Source organism: Hesperophylax consimilis, chromosome 14 (assembly GCF_061612785.1).
Source record: "Hesperophylax consimilis isolate HC1 chromosome 14, BYU_Hcon_1.0, whole genome shotgun sequence".
Classification (NCBI taxonomy): Eukaryota; Metazoa; Arthropoda; class Insecta; order Trichoptera; family Limnephilidae; genus Hesperophylax; species Hesperophylax consimilis.
Window position 1 is genome coordinate 7,090,114 of NC_142849.1, and position 22,112 is coordinate 7,112,225.

Genomic DNA, 22,112 nt, shown 5'->3' on the forward strand with positions numbered 1-22,112 from the left:
TGCAACATTCTTCCTGTTATCTCCACTCGTCTTTTTATCATAGGCCCAGTATATCAGTCGGTCCTCAACCTCGCTATGAGAGATAATTTACGTCTGTCAAGTTGCTACCTGGTAGGAGCCCTGGCAATTAAGTGATACCATTAAAAAAAATACTGATTCAAATAGTGAACACGGGGCCATGACGCTGTAATATTAAATTTTAGATAGCAGTTTCTATTTTTTTACGTTGCCAACATTAGTCCCGCGCAAATTTTTTGTGTTTTCAATGGTTTCATAATCTGTGGTTGTGGTATTTTTGGATTTACAATCATGTAAGCACTGTAATTTATTAATATTATTATATCTCGCATCTAACTATCTACCTATGCACGCTTCCTAAAGAACACCCATATATATTATGCTAGAATTGTAGAATGCTATGTTATTATATTCAGTAGTTTAAGAATATACAAGTGAAGATGGATTTAGATGGATAATTTGTATGGCATTGCTTATCTTATTTCATTATATAAATATATGTACGAACTGCATTTTAACCAAATTTTTTTTTCTTTCAGGGATGTGAGAGATATCACAATACATTACCACAAAAGTGAAGTATTTCCTTCAAAGATGTTACCATCATTGGCAGCATTGAGAATGGAAATGTTTCCGCCACTTACTCAACTTGTTCAAAGGTTTTAAAAGGAAGCATGGTCGCTACTACAAGTACAATTTGCGCTACAGTGTCGTATCCATTTTTAAAAATGAAGTGGACACCTAAAGAACAGAAGGACAGAGTCCGTTCAGTGTTTTTATACAAATAAGGAAATTAAAAGAAAGTACCAAAAAATGATATATAAATCCACAAAGTGGAACTAATAGTCTTGTACAGAATGAATCTTATTTTTTTCGGAGATAATGAAGATTCATCTGATTCTTCCGCAGCAACAGCAGGAACTCCGGATTTAGAAGCCTTGCAATACCTTCAAGACAAATGAACCGATTTTGAAATGTTTCATGACTACCCTACTGTTAGGCACATGTTCATCAAATGCAATACTTGTCTTCCAAGTTCAGCACCAGTTGAATGTCTCTTTTCAAATGGAGGTATAATCATGAGACATCATAGAAGAAAAATGAGTGATGATGTTTTTGAGAAGCTCGTTCTTCTAAAATCTAATAATGGCTAAGACTACATAATACCTACATAATATAGAAAATATATTGGTGTACTCAAAGTTGTATCATATTATCTGTGGGTTTTCTAGTGCGCCTGCTTGGAGTATTCTGTGACAATCTATGATCAAATAATGGGTGCGCACTAGAATACAACATTTTATATTGTCTGATTGTCTCACTGTCCTGTATTTCTTTACTGTTCACTGGTGGATGTCCCCTCACTATAGGGTTACAACACAAATGATGATGGCCTTAAGAAAAAATCATTAAAAATGACAATATTTAGTTAATAATAGATTCTATTATATTCCACTCAAATTCAATGGTTTTTTACACAGTACATATCAGTATGTATGATTTGTTATTCCACAAGTTGTTCTACATTGATGTCCATTATTAAATGACAAAGTCGTTTAAAAATTCTATAATTATTTTAATTGTTTGACCTGAGAAACCATTTTGCATTTTCAATGCATTTTGAAAATAGGTATTTTGCATTTTGCATTTGAAATGCTTTTCTAAAAACCATTTTGCATTTTGCATTTTCAAATGGAAAAGTTTTGACCCATTTCCATTTTGCATTTCAAATGGTTTTGGCTACCCATTTTGCACATCTCTGTCAATAATATTAAGATGATTTGTATTTTTGTGTAGTGCCGTTTTGTGAAAAATAATCTGAAGGGCGATGTGTTAGGACGGTTAGGTGTTGGGTATTATCAGTGCCCTGGCGCCTCGACAATTCGGCACCTGGAGCAGACTGCTCCAATTGCACCCGCGTAGGGCCGACTCTGGTGCCAATAGAAATATGTATATGCAAGACTTCACGCAAGAGAGATGGAAACATAATATGATAGGTCATTCTAAGGGCGTATTCAAGGGGGGTGGTTAGAGGGTTAAAACTGCCCCCCATCGGCTTGTGTATTGCATAGGAAAAAAAGAGAATGGTACTAATAGATTAAATTCCTTGAAAATACAATATTATTTGCACCATCTCTTTAACCAATATAATACTTTATATTATTTTGGTAAACTTGTAGAATTCCGCTGCATGCAAATGCTCGATAAAAAAAACAACACATGATTTCAACTTAAATATCGAATTGAGACAAGTCGGGGGTTTAAGTATACATGCACAAAATAAGTTTTTAGGGTTTATTTTGGGTTATTTTAATAATCTGTTCGCATTTCCTAACCTTTAAACTTAACTTTGATTGAGAAAAAATGGAACTTTAATGCATCTTTTACCATCTCCCACCACATTAATCTAACCTTTCAAATTAACTTTGGGAAAAAATGTAACTGCTTCATTCACCGTCTCCCACCACATAAATAGTTATTAATCAAAGAATATCCAAGTAGCAGGTATTTATATTTATTTATTGAGGATACAAATAAATGAATTCAATGCGTTTTTTGTGAAAAAGGCCATTAATAATTTCAGTTCTAATAGGTACCGATCGGTTTGCATTAATTTAATAGATTCAAGATCATTATAACTTAGTTATTCATCGTCTTCTTCCGTCTCAAGCCGTCTTCTTGCAGTCCTCGCACGTCTCCTCGGGGTAGGTATGGGGTTATTCAAATGTGCATGTCTTGCTATTCTGTCGGAGGCGGTAGAAACCACTGTCCTATAAACCACGAACAGAAGCAATATGGCCACTACAGAAATAACCACTGTCCATGAATTTGTAGCACCATCCGCGGCATCACTATTTTCTTCACTGTGTACATCATTGTACAAGTATTTTAAACAGTCACACTCACCGAACGGCATTTAGGCAGAAGTGTAACAGAAACTTAACTGATTTATACTTTTAATAGATTCCAAACTAGTAATTAATTATAACAACGAAAAATTGTTCAAAAGCAGCACAAAATTTAATGTATATTTTCTCAAACAAAAAATGATAATAAAAGTAAATGGGTTATCAAAATTGCTTAGTATAAAGATTTTACTGGATTTTACTTTAAAAAAACGTAATGTTTCTCTCTCTTATGTTTTTTTACATTTTGCTTTTTGAAAAAAGGAAGAATAATTACTTACCTATCTAATTTTTTCTGAATTTGTTTTTATATTATGTAGGTACTAGGTACCAGGTACTAATCGAGTAAGAATGTACAGGCATATAGTTTTCAATCTATGGTTTTCAGTCAGAATCTTGTTGGAAGATTGTCTAAAATTAAACCCATCATCAGTTATTTTGATGAAACTTACACCGTAACATGACCGTAACCATTTATATTAATGCTAGTGCAAAATGTAATTAACTAGTGTAATTAGTAATACATTGATATAGGTAGTAAATATGACAATATTTTTTTAAAGTATAATGAGTTAAGTTTAAAGAATTTTATTTTGAGTATAATTATTTATTAAATATTAAAAAAGGCAAGACACATTGACAAAGCTTATTTTTGACATTATACAAAAATATATCAGTCACACGTATATTATGTTGTTTTAAAGTATTTACTTGATTGCTAGTCAATAATAAAGTATTAATAACATAAAGTAAATGCTACCTGTCATGTTGTTGGCTGTTATTTGTCTAATAAACCATTAATTCTAATTGAATATTTTCCATCCAATACTATCTAGTACTAATTGAATTACATAATGATATTAATACAATTGAAGTAGGTACCTACTAGAGCGTATTATGATCAAAGACATATTTGTTTTTTTAATCTTCAATTAGAAGAATTTCATAAAGTATGGATGCCAACCAAATTCCTGTGACTAATACAGTGAAACTGAGGAGGACATTGGGCATATGTTTGACTGTTTAGCCTGGGAGGTTCTTTAGCTATTCAAAGAAATTCGGCATAGAATAGTACAGCATCTTTCTGGAACTGGGAGAATTAGCACTTATGCAATGGGCTCTGTGTTTGAATCACTCCACATGTAAACTACTGTAGAGTCTTTGAGTCCGCATTTGGGCATCTTGTGATTTAACTCTGTCCACTTGTTCTCTGAGAAAATACCCTGGTGACTTTATAGTGGGATCCACAATTAAATGCACATATTTTCCCTGAGAGTTTTGCCACCAGGTTTCCTGCAAATTTTCATTTAAATATTTTGATTGATTGAGAAAACGTAGTTAGATTTTATTTGTCACTTACTGAACAATCTTTTTCCACTACTACCAACTAGTAAATGGCAACTTCGATGAGCTTTTGACTCTGAATAAACTGCTAATTATTGATAAAATAATAGCATAGGATACTTTAGGTAATTGAATGCACAAGTGTTAGCCATTCGAAGATTAAACCTTGGAAAGGATTTAATTGGGCAAAACATGACGGAAATAACTTTTCACTTTTCTTTACAACCTCTTTTCTTTCTACAAACAATATTTGCAATGCGGGCGTTTCCTTCTCATCATGTTCTCAGCTATGTTCACAGTGCTTTGGTGTTGTCTATTCTGATTGTTCTGACTGGATATGTCATACGAGAGAAAGTTGAAAAGATGTACATTTATTTCTCTAGGCCTATGATTCTGATAGATTTGTTCACGCTTATTATACAACTAATGACAAGCCTGTGTAATATATTGGTGCGTCTCTTTCACTCATCTAGATCTTACAAATCATATACAGCCAAGTCAATAAACACTAACAGTAAGCTCGGTTTTGGTGATCTATCAATTAATCGTGTTGGAAGGCATGTAGTTATTAAAGTTATTTTATTAACACTTTGGTCTCTACTACTTTTGTGCTCTTTTGATTTTTTCGCAATTTCAACATTTGACAATAAACTGAATGAGCTTGTCCTCATTAAATACTTATTTTATACAATGAATTCTCTCATATTCATTCATTTCATATTGTCAATGTTTCTAACTACTTGCTCATTCTTCAGTATTAATTTGAAGTTACAATCTCACTATAACCTGCAACATCAAGACTATTTTTGCAATGAAAGCTGGAAAAAAGATGTCACACAATATTACAAATCCAATGCCTTAGTAAATTTAATATTTCCTTGGAAAACGTTGGCCGAAAATATTATACCTTTCCATAAAACAGTTACATTTGATTTGGATCAGGTGATGGAAATATATAAAGATTTATGCCGACAGTGTGGATGTATAAATCGCTTTTTTGGAATTCAGGTACGTGTTATAATATGCGCTTTGGGAACCTACTTAACTGGTGTGCCGATGCTAAATTCAGGTACGTGTTATAATATGTGCTTTGGGAACCTACTTAACTGGTGTGCCGATGCTAAATTCAGGTACGTGTTATAATATGTGCTTTGGGAACCTACTTAACTGGTGTGCCGATGCTAAATTCAGGTACGTGTTATAATATGTGCTTTGGGAACCTACTTAACTGGTGTGCCGATGCTAAATTCAGGTACGTGTTATAATATGTGCTTTGGGAACCTACTTAACTGGTGTGCCGATGCTAAATTCAGGTACGTGTTATAATATGTGCTTTGGGAACCTACTTAACTGGTGTGCCGATGCTAAATTCAGGTACGTGTTATAATATGTGCTTTGGGAACCTACTTAACTGGTGTGCCGATGCTAAATTCAGGTACGTGTTATAATATGTGCTTTGGGAACCTACTTAACTGGTGTGCCGATGCTAAATTTTCACTGTCTGATTCTATTTTCATAATAATTTTTTTGGAAAATGATGTTTTTGTAAATTTTATCGTCTAAACAGAAAATGTAATTATGTATTTATAAAAATAGTATATAATCTACCATAAGTAGTTTACCCAGAATAGCTCAAAAAAAAAATTTTTTGATTATGCTTATTGGCAACGGCGGCTGGCGCTTGCAAAAACCTCAAAGGCCCTGTATTAGATGTCAGGTATTATCAGCGCCTTTGCTCCTTGGCAAGTCGGCGTCCGGAGTGGACTGCTTCAATTACACCTGCAAAGGGCCGGCCCTGAACGGCGGCATGCAAGAGGTTAAACATACTGTTTTTATGGCGCTTATTAATCTACAAACTTAAGTTTCTCAGAATTTTCTTCAATAATTGAATTATTATTTTAGAATCTGCTGGTTACCATAACTGGCATAGTATCAGTCATTCGATCACTATTCTACGCTTCGAACTACGGCTTTCAGAAAATGGTGAGTATATATCTCTTGATTTAAAATAAGTACTCGTCTTCTGTCTTTACTTCTCCATTTAATCCAGGTCTCTTCGAAGCCATATATTTCCACACTATTTCTAATCTGACATCACATTAATATAGCTAAACATATTTGTAGCAATACAATCCAGAATCATCATCATCACCGCTGCTCGCAATCATAAGTGCTTGTGCTTTCGCCGTTTATGATATCAGCGCTCTAGTATTAATGGCAGCAGCTTGCGAGATGGTCGTAGATGAAGCAAAGAAAACTTCTTGGACTCTCGACACACTGCTGGTAACACGGAAGCATTTAAGTAAGAAACCTTCAAACTACAGATTACTTACAACCCTAATCTTCAAACAAAACTTAATAGGTATATTCAATGTCATTTTTTTATTTTTTCAGAAGACAGAAAGCGTATGGAAATGTGGGCAAATCAAGTGCCTCTGTGCTATCCCCAGTTTACCGCTTGTAAACTTTTCACTATCGATTTCACCATCTTGTCAAGTTTAGCTGCAACCATCGCCACCTACCTTGTGGTTTTAATGCAACTGTAACTATAAATGATAAATTTAAATAACAATGAACTTTGCATAATGAATAATTATGTTAGGTCAAAATAAATAAGAGTAAGCTGATAGAAAGATCATCGTCATTAAAACAGTTTAAAGATAAACACAGAAACTACGGTTGACACAATGTTTAGTGTGTACATTGTATATTTCATGGATCCAAAAAAGCTATATATTTTAAATATACTTTGTTTTAGATTAGAGTTGATGGATTTCATATTCAAGGAGTTGAAAGGACAGCCAAAGATTTGAGAATACCAAAAGTAGAAAATATCACTAAAATTTCGATTATCTAAATAAATAAAATAGCATTCTAAAATATAAAACTAACAATTTATAAAAAAATTTAATTCATTAATTTTATTTTAGCCATTTGTACACCCAAATTTACACATGTCTAATTTATTTATTTATTTATTTATTTATTTTCACATATACGGCACAACATGTGCCATTCACATACTAAATTACAGAGAATAGTACAGCAACATAAGGAATGCAACAATATAAATCTAAGTATAATGGTATAATCAGTAAATAGTAGTAAGGTTAAAAGTATGAAAAAAGAGATATAAATAAAATATAAGTAGCAATCTGTAGTATAGTATTAAGTCAAAGTAAGAAATTATATGTAATAATATACAATAAAGTAGTATAAGCAAGAATGAAGTGCTTATAAAATGTCTGAAAGGCAATAAGAGTTTGTAAAAAATAAAATAAAATAAAATTAGAAAGGTATATTATACTATTAGAAAATGAAAAGAATAAAATAAATACTATTTTATAATATGAAAAGGAAACAAAAGTAATAAATGGGAGAATCACATGTATAATAATAATGTGCGACATTGCTTGACAGTCCGATAAAGTTTTACATAGTACCTACCTATGATGACTATGATATATAATGCACTGATATCAGCTTCTACCTATCGAGTACTAGTAGTTTTTAATCTGAAGTACATAAACATTATGATGGTATGGTATTATTCGACAATTTTTGTTTTATGCATCTTTTATATGATAATAGACAATCAGATGTTGGAATATTCATTGCCTAATCTGTGCAAGCGATGGATTATTGAATTTTGTTCTGCGTTTGTTCCAGTATTGTTGCAATAATAAGGTGACTTGAGTCTAGTTGGTCTACAGGGAACATGGTAGTTTATCAACGAAGTTAATTCAGGGGAGTCAAACCGGTGATTGATTATTTTAAATAAAAAAATTAGATCATTAAGTATTCTTCTATGTTTTAACGATAAGAGATGCATTAATTGTAATAATGAGTCGTAATCAATGTCGTCAGAGGGAATTCCTAATTTGAAGTTAATTGTTCTGAGAAATTTATGTTGGATTCTTTCAATGGAGTTTGCATGGTTTTTGTAGGAAGGGTTCCAAATAGACGAATTATATTCTAATTGACTTCTGACTAGAGTTGTATAAAGTAATTTTAATGTATGGATATTTTTGAAATCTTTAGATATTCTAGTAATGAAGCCCAACATTTTCATTGCTTTACTAGTAATGACATTTATGTGATTATTAAATGATAATTTACTATCAAAGATTATACCGAGGTCCCTAATTTCAGGTACAGATAGTAAAATGTGGTTGTTCAGTGTATAACTATATTTGATGGGGTTTTTTATTCTGAAAAAACTCATAATTTGACATTTTTTAATATTGAGTGTAAGTTTGTTAATGGAACACCACTCTGCAAATTTTTTGAAATTGGATTGTAGGGACAAACAGTCATTGATATTTTTAATGATTTTAAATATTTTCATATCATCAGCAAATAATAATATGTGAACATCAGAGAAAATAGAAGTGACATCGTTTATAAACAAAATAAATAATATTGGTCCTAAGTGTGAACCCTGAGGCACACCGCTAGTGGCTTCGAATTCGTAAGACAAGTGTTCTTTGATGCATACAGTCAGTATACGTTTTGATAAGTAATCCTTAATCCAGTGTAATAGTTTACCACTTATTCCAAGATTTGACAATTTATTTATAAGGATTTTATGACAAACCTTGTCGAACGCTTTACTAAAATCCGTATAAATTGAGTCGACTTGTTGCCTGTTAGCGAGAGCACATGAGATAAAGTTTTCGTATAGTGTAAGATTAGTTAGAGTAGATCGGCCAGAGACAAAACCGTGTTGAAATGAAGAAATATTAAATTTTACACAAGAACATATTTTATGAAGAATTAACTTTTCAAAAACTTTCGGTATCGACGATTGTATGCATATCGGTCTGTAATTTTCAACAAAAGACTTGTCTCCGCTTTTAAATATTGGAGTAAGAAAGCTGTTTTTCCATATTTGCGGGAACTTACCCGATGAAAGTGATTGTTTAAAGAGTAGGTATAGTGGGTAAGAGACGCTACCTGCACAGTTTTTAAGGAATATGGGGGGAATTTTATCTGGTCCTGAGCAACATTTAGGTTCCAGTAGTTTAATACAAGCCGCTATGTCTTTAATTTCAATATGAATCTGGGATAATTCTAAATTTATATCTGACTCGAAGTTTGGAATTGGTTCGTTAGGTATATCTGCTTCATACACATCTTTAAAAAAATCTGCAAACAAATTGACAATTTCATTAATTTTACAGGAAGTTTTCTGTTTATGGTGCATTGTTTCAGGTATTCCAACATTATTGTTATTTAGTGATTTATAATACTTAAAAAAATGTTTTACATTATTTCCAATTGAACGTTCAACATTATTAATATAATTCTTGTAACAAATGTTCGATAGTTTATTGCAATTTTTTCGTAGCATGCTGAAATTTGAATAATCAGAAATGTTTTTAGTATCTTTGTAAATTTGATGTGCTATCTTCTTTTCAATTACTAGGTTAATGAGGTCCTTGTTGAACCAGCTAGGGAAATTAGAGGATGATTTAAAGCTGATTGGGACAAAAGTTTCAATGGCTTTATACAATTTAGTATTACTTCTGTAGTGGTACGCCACTACTTTTGTCGGACGTCATTCTAGAAGTTTCGGCCTTTGCCAAACAAGCTTCTTGGATTTTCTTTTATTTTTTAATATTTGTTACTGTAGCAACTGGAATGTTCGAGAACGTTTTATTTTTCACCTATATAAGCGACAGCAGGAAGGACAGTACAGTACCAGCAACCTTGTCATAGAGATCTAATTATTTGCCTACGTGACGCGTTTGAAAACATTCTCGAACCTTCCTTTCATAAAACATTCTGTTGTATTTTCTACCTTTATTTATTTTTCGGATATGTTATAATAAACCCCTTCAGCCAAATTCAGTAGTTATTTATTAATATTTAGAATACGAAATATAACTACACTTCTATCAATTGTTGCAGACTTCATGGTTTCCGGCAGCGAATTATAATATTGCATTCCTTTGTATATTATAATGAGATCCCTGTACAACAGTTAAATTCCAAAATGTATCACCGAGCAAATGCAAAATAATTATTTTTCTCGGGAATTAAAGTTTTTGATAATCTGCCCATAGAAATTTAAAAATATATTAATGACATTAAAAAATTAAAACAAGGCTTGTAAATGTACTTTTACTCGAACAAAAAAAAAATACTTTTTAATAAAAGTAATTTATATAAAACTGATTTAACTCTAGTAAATATTTCCCTAACTACCGCAATTTTAATAGGCACACATTAAGCAAATTACACTTTTTTTCAACTTAATTACTACAAGAAACAACTATTTACAACGGGAGAGATAGTAAAAGATGCATTCTAATTCAATTTTTATTCAAGCAAAATTTACCTAATAAAACAATCCCTTTGCTGCCATTTTGGACTTTTTTTAGTATGTAGTGATGCTCGCGAAAGTTTCATTTCAATCAAAATATGTTCAAATTACTTAATTCACCCAAACTAAGAACATATTTTGTGCATGTAAATAGTTGTGTCATTGTTGAAATAAAGTGTAATTTCTATAATGCGCACCTAAAAGTGTTGAAAGTCCCACAGTAAGCACAAGAGCTTTCTTTTTGGTGAGGTACAGCGACAAACTACGAAGTTTGTTTTATGTATACCTACTATTCCATTCTGTTCTTCTCACAAAATAACTACATTAGATTTTTTTAAATACTTTGAGGAATTTATTATTTCAATACGAGTTTAGTCGTATCTTCGTTGGAACTCCAACAGAAGAACAATAAACAGCACTTTTAAGGTGATTTTATAACATTTTGTGGCAGTTTCTGGGTGGAAATTTTTCCGCAAAATAAACAACATTACGGATAGTCCAGTCAGTGGGGAGTTTTACCTTGCAAAAGGTTAGGTAGTAGCGATTTTGATATATGTTGTTAAGATTGGGACTCTAAAGAAAAAAAAAAGTTTTCGACCTTGGGAGGGTCGAGCTCGATCCGCCATCTTGGATTGAAGGTGCCAAAATTTGTTTTTTTAAAAATAATTGTGAAGTGGTCGTTTTTACAACCAAGTTGTTTTACGCAAACTTAAAGACAACTAAATTACCTACATTTTTTGCCGGAAATTTTTTTTTGTAAGTCTAATAGGTAACGAGTTACAGTGGCGGAAATGTGAATATTTTTCAAAAAAGTGATGAAATTCCCAACTTTGTAATTTTTGGGGGTTATTCATTACATAATTATAATAATTTTGTTAACTCATTTCCACACCACCATGAGGTAGAGAACATTGCGCATTTTTTTATTGTGGTATCCCCAGTAGGTCAACTCCACAGATATACCAGCGTTATGCTACAGTAAATTATGTTACATTACTGTGAATTATGTTACTATAAATTATGTTACTTAATAACAGTCTTCGTCATCAATGTCATCATCTAACTCATTGCCTGTGATATTTGGGCTTCCATTGACAAAATCTCTTCTTCTTCTTCCTCAACATCGATGTGAACCTCTGGCGAATTTCGGCATGTTTGACCATTACAGCACCCACATACAATAGAACACTTCAATCCAGCTTTCCTGCAGCCACATGCAACGCCGCATCCTTTTTTACAATTGCATGAAATAAATTTTAATAAAGTCTCGGGTGCTGGTTTCTTTTTCATTCTTACTGGAACAAGCCCGTTGATGTCACGTTTCCAGGCCCAGTTTTCTGGATTTTTTTGGATTCCATACCATTTTTGGACTTGATGGTACGTTCTAAATGCATGGTACCGTTTAGCGTCGTTCGTTAGTGGCAAAGAGGCAAGATTGAATTTGCTTTTTGTTGTCGACTTTGCGAAACGTTTGTAGAGGACTTCTTCCAAGGTTTCCTTATCCATGTCACCCCCGTATAAAGCAACAAGAAAGCGTGTTCCTGCAACTGCTATGTCTTCTGGTGTTGCATCATGTTGTTTGAAGATTCTTATCATGGCATTGAGTCTTGTGTCGTTTTGCACAAGCGAACAAAAATTATTTTTTCCTTGGTTGAAGAAGGACGATGTTGTATCGCAGCCGCTAAAGGCATGAAGAAACAGAATATTTTCAGCCGCCTCTTTGTATTTCACACTATTCGCGGAATACAATCTTTCAAAAGTTTTGCCTCTACCGGGTTTGCGAAGATATATACTATTTTTTTGTGGTGCTAATGCTGTCATGCTGTCAGCAGAACTAGGAGATCAACGTCTTCGCCAATAATGAAAACAGCGTCATATGATGAACACAAGGAAATCGCAGTATTGACAATCAACTCATCAGCATCTTCTTCAGCCTGCTTAACTGTAAAATCATCCTGTATATATTGCTTTGTAAGCATCGAAATCAGACGGACTTTGTTATTTTCATTGGCTAAAAATCGTTCTTGTGAAACTTGAATTGGCATTGTTTCATCGAAAAGAACATCTGCAGACATGTTCTTCTTCGATCGGCGAAGTCTTTCTGCGGTTTTCGTATTTTTTCACCATCATCAAGCGGATATCCATCGAAAACAATGACTGCATATGATCCATATTGATTTCTTACATAGTGAACGTACTTCTCGCAAATTGACCCAAAATAATCATTCCGATTCCATACAACTTTATGTAAAAGATATCCTCCATCTACAACATTAATTTTGCTACCTTCAAGTTGCACGCCTTCTGAAAGTTGTTCGAAAACACCATAAAATGATGATTTCGTACCTTTGCGCACGAGCACACTGAGTGACCGAGCATCCAGGCAACGTCCTGTAACCACCCCGACTCAATCAGTGTTGCCAAGTCAGCTGTAGACTAGGATCCCACTATAACAAATCAACGTCATCGAGCACACGGATGATGCTATATAAGTATTTTGTAACGTAGAAATACGTTAAAATGATATTGTGTAATATGTTCGTACAAAATTTATCAAGAAAACTGGAGTTTTACAATTTTTTGTCAAAATTTTCTGCTTTCAACCGCTGTAACTCGTTACCTATTAGACTTACAAAAAAAAATTTCCGACAAAAAATGTAGGTAATTTAGTTGTCTTTAAGTTTGCTTTCAACAATTTGGTTGTAAAAACGACCACTTCACAATTATTTTGAAAAAAACAAATTTTGGCACCTTCAATCCAAGATGGCGGATCGAGCTCGACCCTCCCAAGGTCGAAAACTTTTTTTTTTCTTTAGAGTCCCAATCTTAACAACATATGTGAAAATCGCTACTACCTAACCTTTTGCAAGGTGGAGCCCTTTTTTATCCCCCACTGACTTAGGATGTCATAAGACATATATTATAAACATCCACAATTTGCATTGAGTTGTAATTATCGTCTACCCGGTATCTTGGTGAAAACAAGTACGGTAAACCTACCTTTTTATATTTAAAGCCTCTTTTACCGATTAATTCGGCCATAAGCGTAGATATACCACTCACGCCTGCCTCCTCACCATAAATAATAAACCATGCACACGCCCCTCACCATAAATGAACCACTCACTAGATCAATATCTACGGGTTTTTAGTACTGAGCCCATGGGCAGGGTTGCCAATGCTTATGTTCTAAAATACCCGCACCGAATGTTCAAAATCCCCGAATCGGGGAATGCAAAATGTCAAATTCCCCGCAAATTCCCCACAAGTTCCTTTAAAATTTCGCCTTCAAAATAATACAATATTTAATGGAAATTAGCATTTTTTTATTGATTTATTTTATTTTATTTGGCCATTGACATGATTAACACATACATACATAAGAATGTAAGATTAAAAAAAAATAGGTCACAACCTATTAACTCAACTTATATGTTTAAAAAAAAATCAATAAATTGTATAGCTAGTAGAAAAAAAGGCAATATAATCATACAGTGTGACAAGTACGAGTAATTTAAACGAGACAAAAAATATTTATTTTAAAAAAATGATAAAATGGTAGTTTAGTGTTAAAACATAATTTTAAACAATTTTTAAAACATTATTTTGTTAATTTATATTGAAGGAAATCATTTAAAACAATGAAGTTAAATTATTTAGTAAGCCATTTACATTATTATAAGACAATTAATTAACAACATATTTAAAGGATTTTTAACAAGGTAAGCATTTATACAGTGATAATAAATTTATATGTCTTCAAGTTTGGGTCCCGAACTTCAGGAATCCCACGGACATTATCATTTAAAAATAAATGCTACAGTGCTGCCATAAAAGAAAACTATGAAATCTTTCACCGAATGTACTTAATGTAATATTAATGGATAATCAAGAAATGCCCAGAATCCCCGCATTTTCCCCGCAAAAAGTTATTCCCCGCAAAATACCCAATTTTTTAAAAAGCTGAAAAATTCCCCGCAGTTTGGGGAATTACCCACAAATCGGCAACGCTGCCCATGGGTCCTAATGTTTGCCATAGATAAAAGTCTGTAACTGAAAAATATACGTCACTACTACACATACTCACCATCGACTAGGATAGAAACTATAAAAAAGGCGTAACCATAGACAATATAATTCTCATTCGGAGCCAACCCATTGGCTAGCCTAAAATCGGCCAATGACAGCGGCCTATAAACATGCATGAAGTTCGTGACAGCGGCCTATAAACATGCATGAAGTTCGTATTGGAATGTGGAAAATATACGTCACAAATTACCCATAGAGATTACCGTGTCTTTTTTTCTGACCCACCTTTTTCTCGGAGTTATACCCCCCTGCCCCTCACCATCTCCTCGTTTGCTAACAATATTATTTTTAATTTTAGCTGATTATCAAAAATATGCCATAGAAAACGGTCCGTCAGTGTAACCATAAATGACAGACTAGAGATGGTCGATATTCCTGTCCTGTGACTGCGGTCACTGGACCCATACCATACCCATACTGGACCCATAAATCAACTATCTACTGGACCGATCGATATTATTTTTCTTCCCATCGATAATTTTGTTATTGCTAAATTTTAGAACTATGGTCACATGACTCATGATCAAAAAATTAAGGATGCAGCGACCACTGAATATTTTGAAGGAACGAGTTTTTTGGACTGTGATCATTGAGTTAGGAGATAAAAATATAAAAGAAACAAAAAATTTATATTTTCAATAATTTAGATTATCTTTGAGATGCATCGACAATCTTCAAACACAGTTTTATATCAAAAAATTTAAATCCATGCAAAGTGACAATATTCTTAATAATATCTAAAATACATAGTCATATTTCATTCATATATTAAATCCGTGCAAAGTGACAATATTATAAATATTCTTAATAATATCTAGAATGCATAGTCATATTTCTCCATTTGATAAATGAAACATTTATTTCGTGAAAATGGTAATTAGATAAAAAAAAACATATTCACCCTTCATCTGGATGCTTCAAGCTTTTTTTTAATCTGCTTGGCAACACCCAAAACACAGTTACCAAAACAAAAATAGATTTTTTTATTATTAGTTATTTTGGCTTTCATCCATTAAGGCCATACAAAATTGACATTTTTTTCTTAAAACTAGTTACATTTTTTTAAATAAGTAAATTAGTGTACATTAATATACGGATGATTATGCAACATAACAAAAGGTAAATTTTGGATAGGGCCTGACACGCTTATTACGAATAATTTTTAGAAAAAAACTTTATATTCGCCTTAATTACAAAAAAGAAAACTTTTTGCATTTCGGGCGGCGGAAAATTATGCATTTTGATTTTCAATTGCGTAAAACCAAAATTCACTCCGCGAATCGATGTGGCGACATTAGGAACGCACTGTTATGTTGGTATCACTGATGCATTAACAAGAGCTAAATACGAACGTTGCTATCTTCGTGGGAAACCTAGGTTTGTGTAACATGGTTTGTGATACAAAGGAAAGTGCCCCTTAATAACGCCTGCTCGCGTCAAGGCAAGAAAAACATCCCAGTTTTCAACTAGTTTACCGGCTACGCTAGGTTTGTGTAACATGGTTTGTGATACAAATCCATTTGTCTTCCACGAAGTTAGCCATAGTCGTATCTACGCAATGTATCAGGGATACTAACATAACAGTGACGTATCTAATGGCAGCTGATTGCCGCCGCATCGATTCGCGAAGTGAATTTTGGTTAACGCAATTGAAAATTTAAATTCATAATTTTCCGCCGCCCGAAATGCAAAAAGTTTTCTTTTATAGTAATTAAGGCGAATATAAAGTTTTTTTCTAAAAAATATTCGTAATAAGCGTGTCAGGCCCTATCCAAAAATTACCTAACAAAACATACTTCACATAAACAGTACAGAACTGGTAATAATATGTAATTATAAAAAATAGGAAATTGTGAACAATAATAGTGGGTGTTTTGCGTTATTTAAAAGAACAGATTTTTGAAAATTAGTAGCATTTTTTAAAGACAAATTAACTTATTTGTGACTGTATAAACATATACAGACAATTATAGAATCATGTCTTAACATCAACAGCCAGAGTTGGGGTTAGTGATTATAAAATTTTATGGAATAAGGTTCCGAAAAATAGGAACCTGAACAACTGAAGACAACAGCATTGCAGGAACAAATGCATACAAATGAAGGAGAAAGAAATGTGATTAATGTTCAAATGTTAAGGCTGTTTTTATAAATAAATTTTGCAAAAAAATTGTGAATTTTAATAGTGGTTAGACTAAAAAAGGCAGGGTATACTGGTAGGGAATTCAATTTTAAGTTTTACCAACTCGTGCATAAAGTTTGAAAATTGGTCATTGATAGGACACTCAAAAAAATATAGTCCAGAGTATCCTCTGACCCATAATCACAGTAAGGCGAACTGACTATTTGGAACCTGACAAGATGGCTGGCTAAGACAACAAGTGTGACCCAGTCGCATTCAGGTTTTGCAAGAAATATATTTTTTAGGCATGGAAGTGTTCACAGGAATAGAAGGTTTAATTAAAGAGTAATTGTGACCTTTTATCAGAGAAGAAATTTTCCATTCAGAGGACCATTGGAGTTGGAACTTAGTTTTTAAAATGGGGAAAAGGTATCTTTTTCGGAATAGGGATATTAATTAACGGATCATGGGTAATGATTTTCCTAGCAATAGAATCAGCAACGTCGTTTCCATTGATTCTGAGGTGTCCCGGAATCCAGGTCAGAACCACTGACGCGTGCCAGCGACAAAAATAATAGCCATGTTTTTGTTGTTCAGTTTGAAAATATAGGTATTCAAATCATTTGGTTTAATTGGTCTGAAAAAATAAACATGTGTAAAATTTATTTTTAATTAATGTTTTTTTTGTAATGTATGCCTATAACAGTTTCAAATATTATGTAAAAAAAATAAAAACCAACCCAAAGGTACGGATTGTTTTGCAGATTCAGTTTGAATTAAAATTATTCCATATGAAACAAGGGCGCCTAGCATGGATGCCAAGATCGAAAGATCGTAGTCAAAAAAGTTAGAAGCAGTTATTTGCATTTGTCGACACCCAACCAACAGAGAAAATTTATCAAAATGTTTCCTCATAAAGTAACCTGAAAAATGCAGTCAATATTAATGAAAAAAAAAAAATATATTTTAAGTTAACATATTCGTACATTGGTTATGGGAAACATAACACTTTTTCTCTACTCACATTTTAAATAAATAAATTGTGTTTTGTTGGATATAGAGAATCTAACTCACCAAGTAATTGTGAATACCTACTTACTACGAGTATATTTATGGATTCATAGAAAAGGTTTATCTTTTTATTAACTTACTTAAGTCGCGTTTAGTATTGAGTTGTACCAGAATCATTGCAGTTTTATATGATTCGCGTTTCAATTTGTCTGCTATGTATGTACTTAAAATCATTGGCCATGACAATCGAATTATACAAGTCACAACATTGACGAAATAAATAGGCATGGGCTGCAAGAGAAAAAACATTAAGTACATTGTGAAACTATAACACATGAATTAATGCATTACCAAAAATATATGTGAGTAAGTAAAGACATTTTAAATATTGTGTGAACTTACTTCACTATCAATAACAGAATTATTGTGTGAACTTACTACACTGTCAATAACAGAATTATTGTGTGAACTTACTACACTGTCAATAACAGAATTATTGTGTGAACTTACTACACTGTCAATAACAGAATTATTGAATAAACAAATAGTTTGCAATGTTCCAATCACGTTGAGAAAAACCATGATGGTCAGCAACAAAACCTAAAATACAATATTTTTTTAACAAAAATCATTTAAAAAATGGGAGCCTGAGAGAAAACTTTTTTCATTGGGAATGCTCAGAGGGGGGGGGGGACTAGATAACAATAATCGACAGTGAGTTATGTCGATATTATTAGAATAACTTTTTAAGCTTATTATAAGTAGTCACAGTAATATATTATGCAATCATTTTGACGGCCTCCGTAGTCGAGGAGAAAGGCTCTCGACTAGCAGGCTGGAGGTCGCGGGTGTGAATCCCGGCATGCGTAGGTAAATTTTAATTTAAAAGTTTAAAAAAATTAACTTGTGTTATTTCACAAATGACACATTCGTAGTATATTTGCGGCAAGTTCCAGAGTGGAAGATACTCGCAGCATCGTCCTGGAGTAAGACCACCATTCAGAATTAAAACGTTGCTTGAAATGGCTTTAGACCACAGACATATGAATATATAGACTAGAAATTAAAGGTGAGGGGTAAAATCAACTGTTGAAGAACGAAGGGGGTAAAGCTGACTGTGATTCGTCATTAAATCAATCTGACAGTATATAGGCATCTCGCATTATAATATCACCATTTAGTTCTTAAAAGTAAAATCTGCTTTTGAATGAATAGACATTTTTACATGAGAGCGCAAATTACTCGCCACGTTATGAAAAAATTTGCGAAGTCCAAATTCGGCAATAAAAATTTCTTCTATTTTCAGAGTCGAATATTTTGTTTACGTATTTAGTTAAGACACTTTTATAAGTGTTCATAATTTACTTCCCAGTAACAACGATGCGCACACTTGAGAATCGCTACATTCAACCAATGTTGGAGGGTTGTCACAACCGCTATGTTCCTATTAATAATAAAATATTGAAATCTTTAAGAAAGAAAATTAAAAAAACCAAAAAAAACAAATGAAATTATTCACACACAGTTTTTACCAGCGATTCCTAAGAGTATTTGAAGTAAAAAAATTGGACATCATTTTGCCTTCCGATGACACTTTTTCAATTAAAAACAAAAAACATGATTTTCTATCACACATCGCCACTCGTTATAACCTAGCGCATTACGTGATATGCACTCCTTCTCGTTCCAGCAGTACCGTACATACGAAACAAGCGCGTACCTAACACGTGGTACCTAAAGCCCAAAAGGCGAAGGCACATCCCTGATTCTTATGCAAACGGCTTTGTATTTTGCGTCCAGATGTATCTCGATGTGATAGTATATGTTTCTGCAACTGATCCATATTATACGATGTGAATAAGCTTAAAATAATGCTTACATATGGAATGTAATACGACAATTGGGTTTATTCTCTTTTTCACATCTATTTTTACAAATTTTCATAGAACAAGCAACCATTTTGCCGTGTTATTTCGTAAAATGCCTCGACCATAGCTCGACGCTAGTTCGAACAAGAATGATGACGTCACATTCTCAAGATTCACGGGAAGCCATACGCGAGCCCAGCCGGCTCCAATGGAACCGGTATGGGGAGTGGAGAATAATGCGCTTTTAATCACTTAGGGCAGGTCAACTAATATTCATATGTCTATGCTTTGGACGCATTTGGTGACCAGATCTGAATATCCAGGTACCTTCTCATCTCCTGCTCCTCCCCACTACTTTCAATCTCATGCCATACCCAATATCAGGAATGCCATATTCACACATTTAATGATGAAATTTTTATTTTCAATGAAATATGAAACAGAAAAAAACAGACTAGATGTTATTGATTAAATGGATGTACTCTGCCATACGTTGCTGTAGCTTAATCTGTTTTGCAGACTGCTTAGAAGATTTTGAACAAACATTTACGTTTTTATTTATATATATAAACAGAAGATAGATAGATAGATTGGAGATTTAATATAAATAGTAATTCTTTAAAAAAATCGTTCAAAAATACTGAATATAACTAGGTACAGCATAGCACATTTGGGAGAGTGTTGCCCAGGTAAGACAGAGGACCTGAGATCAATTCCCAGTTGCTACCTTTATTTTTTCTGTGTCTTTTATCTGTTTCATATTTCATTGAGATATTAATATAATCTATATATACAATAATTATTTTTCGGGAAATCGACCGCTTACATTTATTTCAGTTTGTACATAAGTGTTATATAGCCAAAATAAAACCAATTATTAGTAACCGAAGGAGATAGGGTCCCATTAGCTCAGTTGGTTGAGCGGTGCCCCGGCAAGACAAGGGTCCTGGGTTCGAGTCCTAGATGTGATCATATCTTTGTCTGTTTCAAATATTCGTTTAAGAATTGCTAACATTGTATTCAATAATAACGCATATTATTATATACTATTACTATTATTATCTAGGACAATGAGAAAGTGGAATAAGAAGATTGGGAAGTACCCCAAAATTCAGATCCTGTTTACAAGCATAGGTAACTAAAGCTATATCATCCAAAGTTTTGATTAAAAACGGTGGTCTTTCACCGAGGTGGTCTGGAAGTTTTTTAAATCACCATTATCACATCGACTTTTATTAGGAATGTTACTGGGATGTCATTGTTATCTATTAATTTTAATAATTAATTAATAATAATTTATTAATAATTTTATTATTATCTGCAAGATAACAGTTAAGGTAAGAGACATATTACGCTATACGCATCATGGCTTGGTATATTTCAGTATATTGCTCGCTAAACACTACCAATTCCAGCGTCACACTGAAGTAGGCCAAACCATCAAAATATAGCGCGCTTATTGAGTGGTCTATCACAGGTTTGACGAAAAAAATCCTTACCGAAAGTCCATAGCACGCATTTAATGTGTGTACGTTGTCAGAAATTTTGTCATAGGTTTTCATAAGACGCAAAGCTGTTATATTGCTTTCCGCGCATTTATCATTAGGGCGATTATTTGATGGCCTGTATAAAACTTTCTTCGGTGAATCCTTAAAATTGTGAGTTTCAAAGTACTTCTCTTGATGCTCATCAAACTTGGTTATGTAATTAATACCATCATCGATTAATTTTAAATAACCTTTGGATTCTAGTAGCGTGTTCAACTTTTTCAAACGATGGTACAAAATTGTCAAGTTTATCGACAGTTGGAAATTATATAAATCTACATTAAATTTTAACAAATACCAGCATACCAAATCAAGATTTAATGAATACGTTAAATGGTCGAACACTAAAGCAAAGAAAGTGAACGCTAAGTAAAAACATTCGCCAAAAATGATATATTTTCTCAAAGACTTGTAATATTTCTCTTTGTCAACGGAAAGGTTGTTATCGATGAAGTCAATATTTTTGTACAAGTTGACAGTTTCCGGCCCACAAATGAATACCGAAATTAATATTATTATAACCCCGAAACAAATTGGTGGAATATTAATAAAAGCATCAAGAAAAGCCTTTTCCAAACCAACTGTGGATGAAAATCTTATAAATCTCTTTGAAGATGATACAATTTGTCCAATAAACAATGTAAGGCCGAACACTAATGAGTATATTTTGGTTAATATCCCACTTGGCTTAATCATTACGCCATTCGTATTAACATTCTTGACACCAAACACAAGGTAAAAATAAGTTAGAGGCTTTGTAGCAAAGATTATATTAAACGTTTTGTCGCTAGGACTACTCATTTTAATTCACTTTATTTTGGCATTTTACAGTAAAATATGATAAAAGTATTTTACTCAACCGATTAGTTTGCTAGCGTA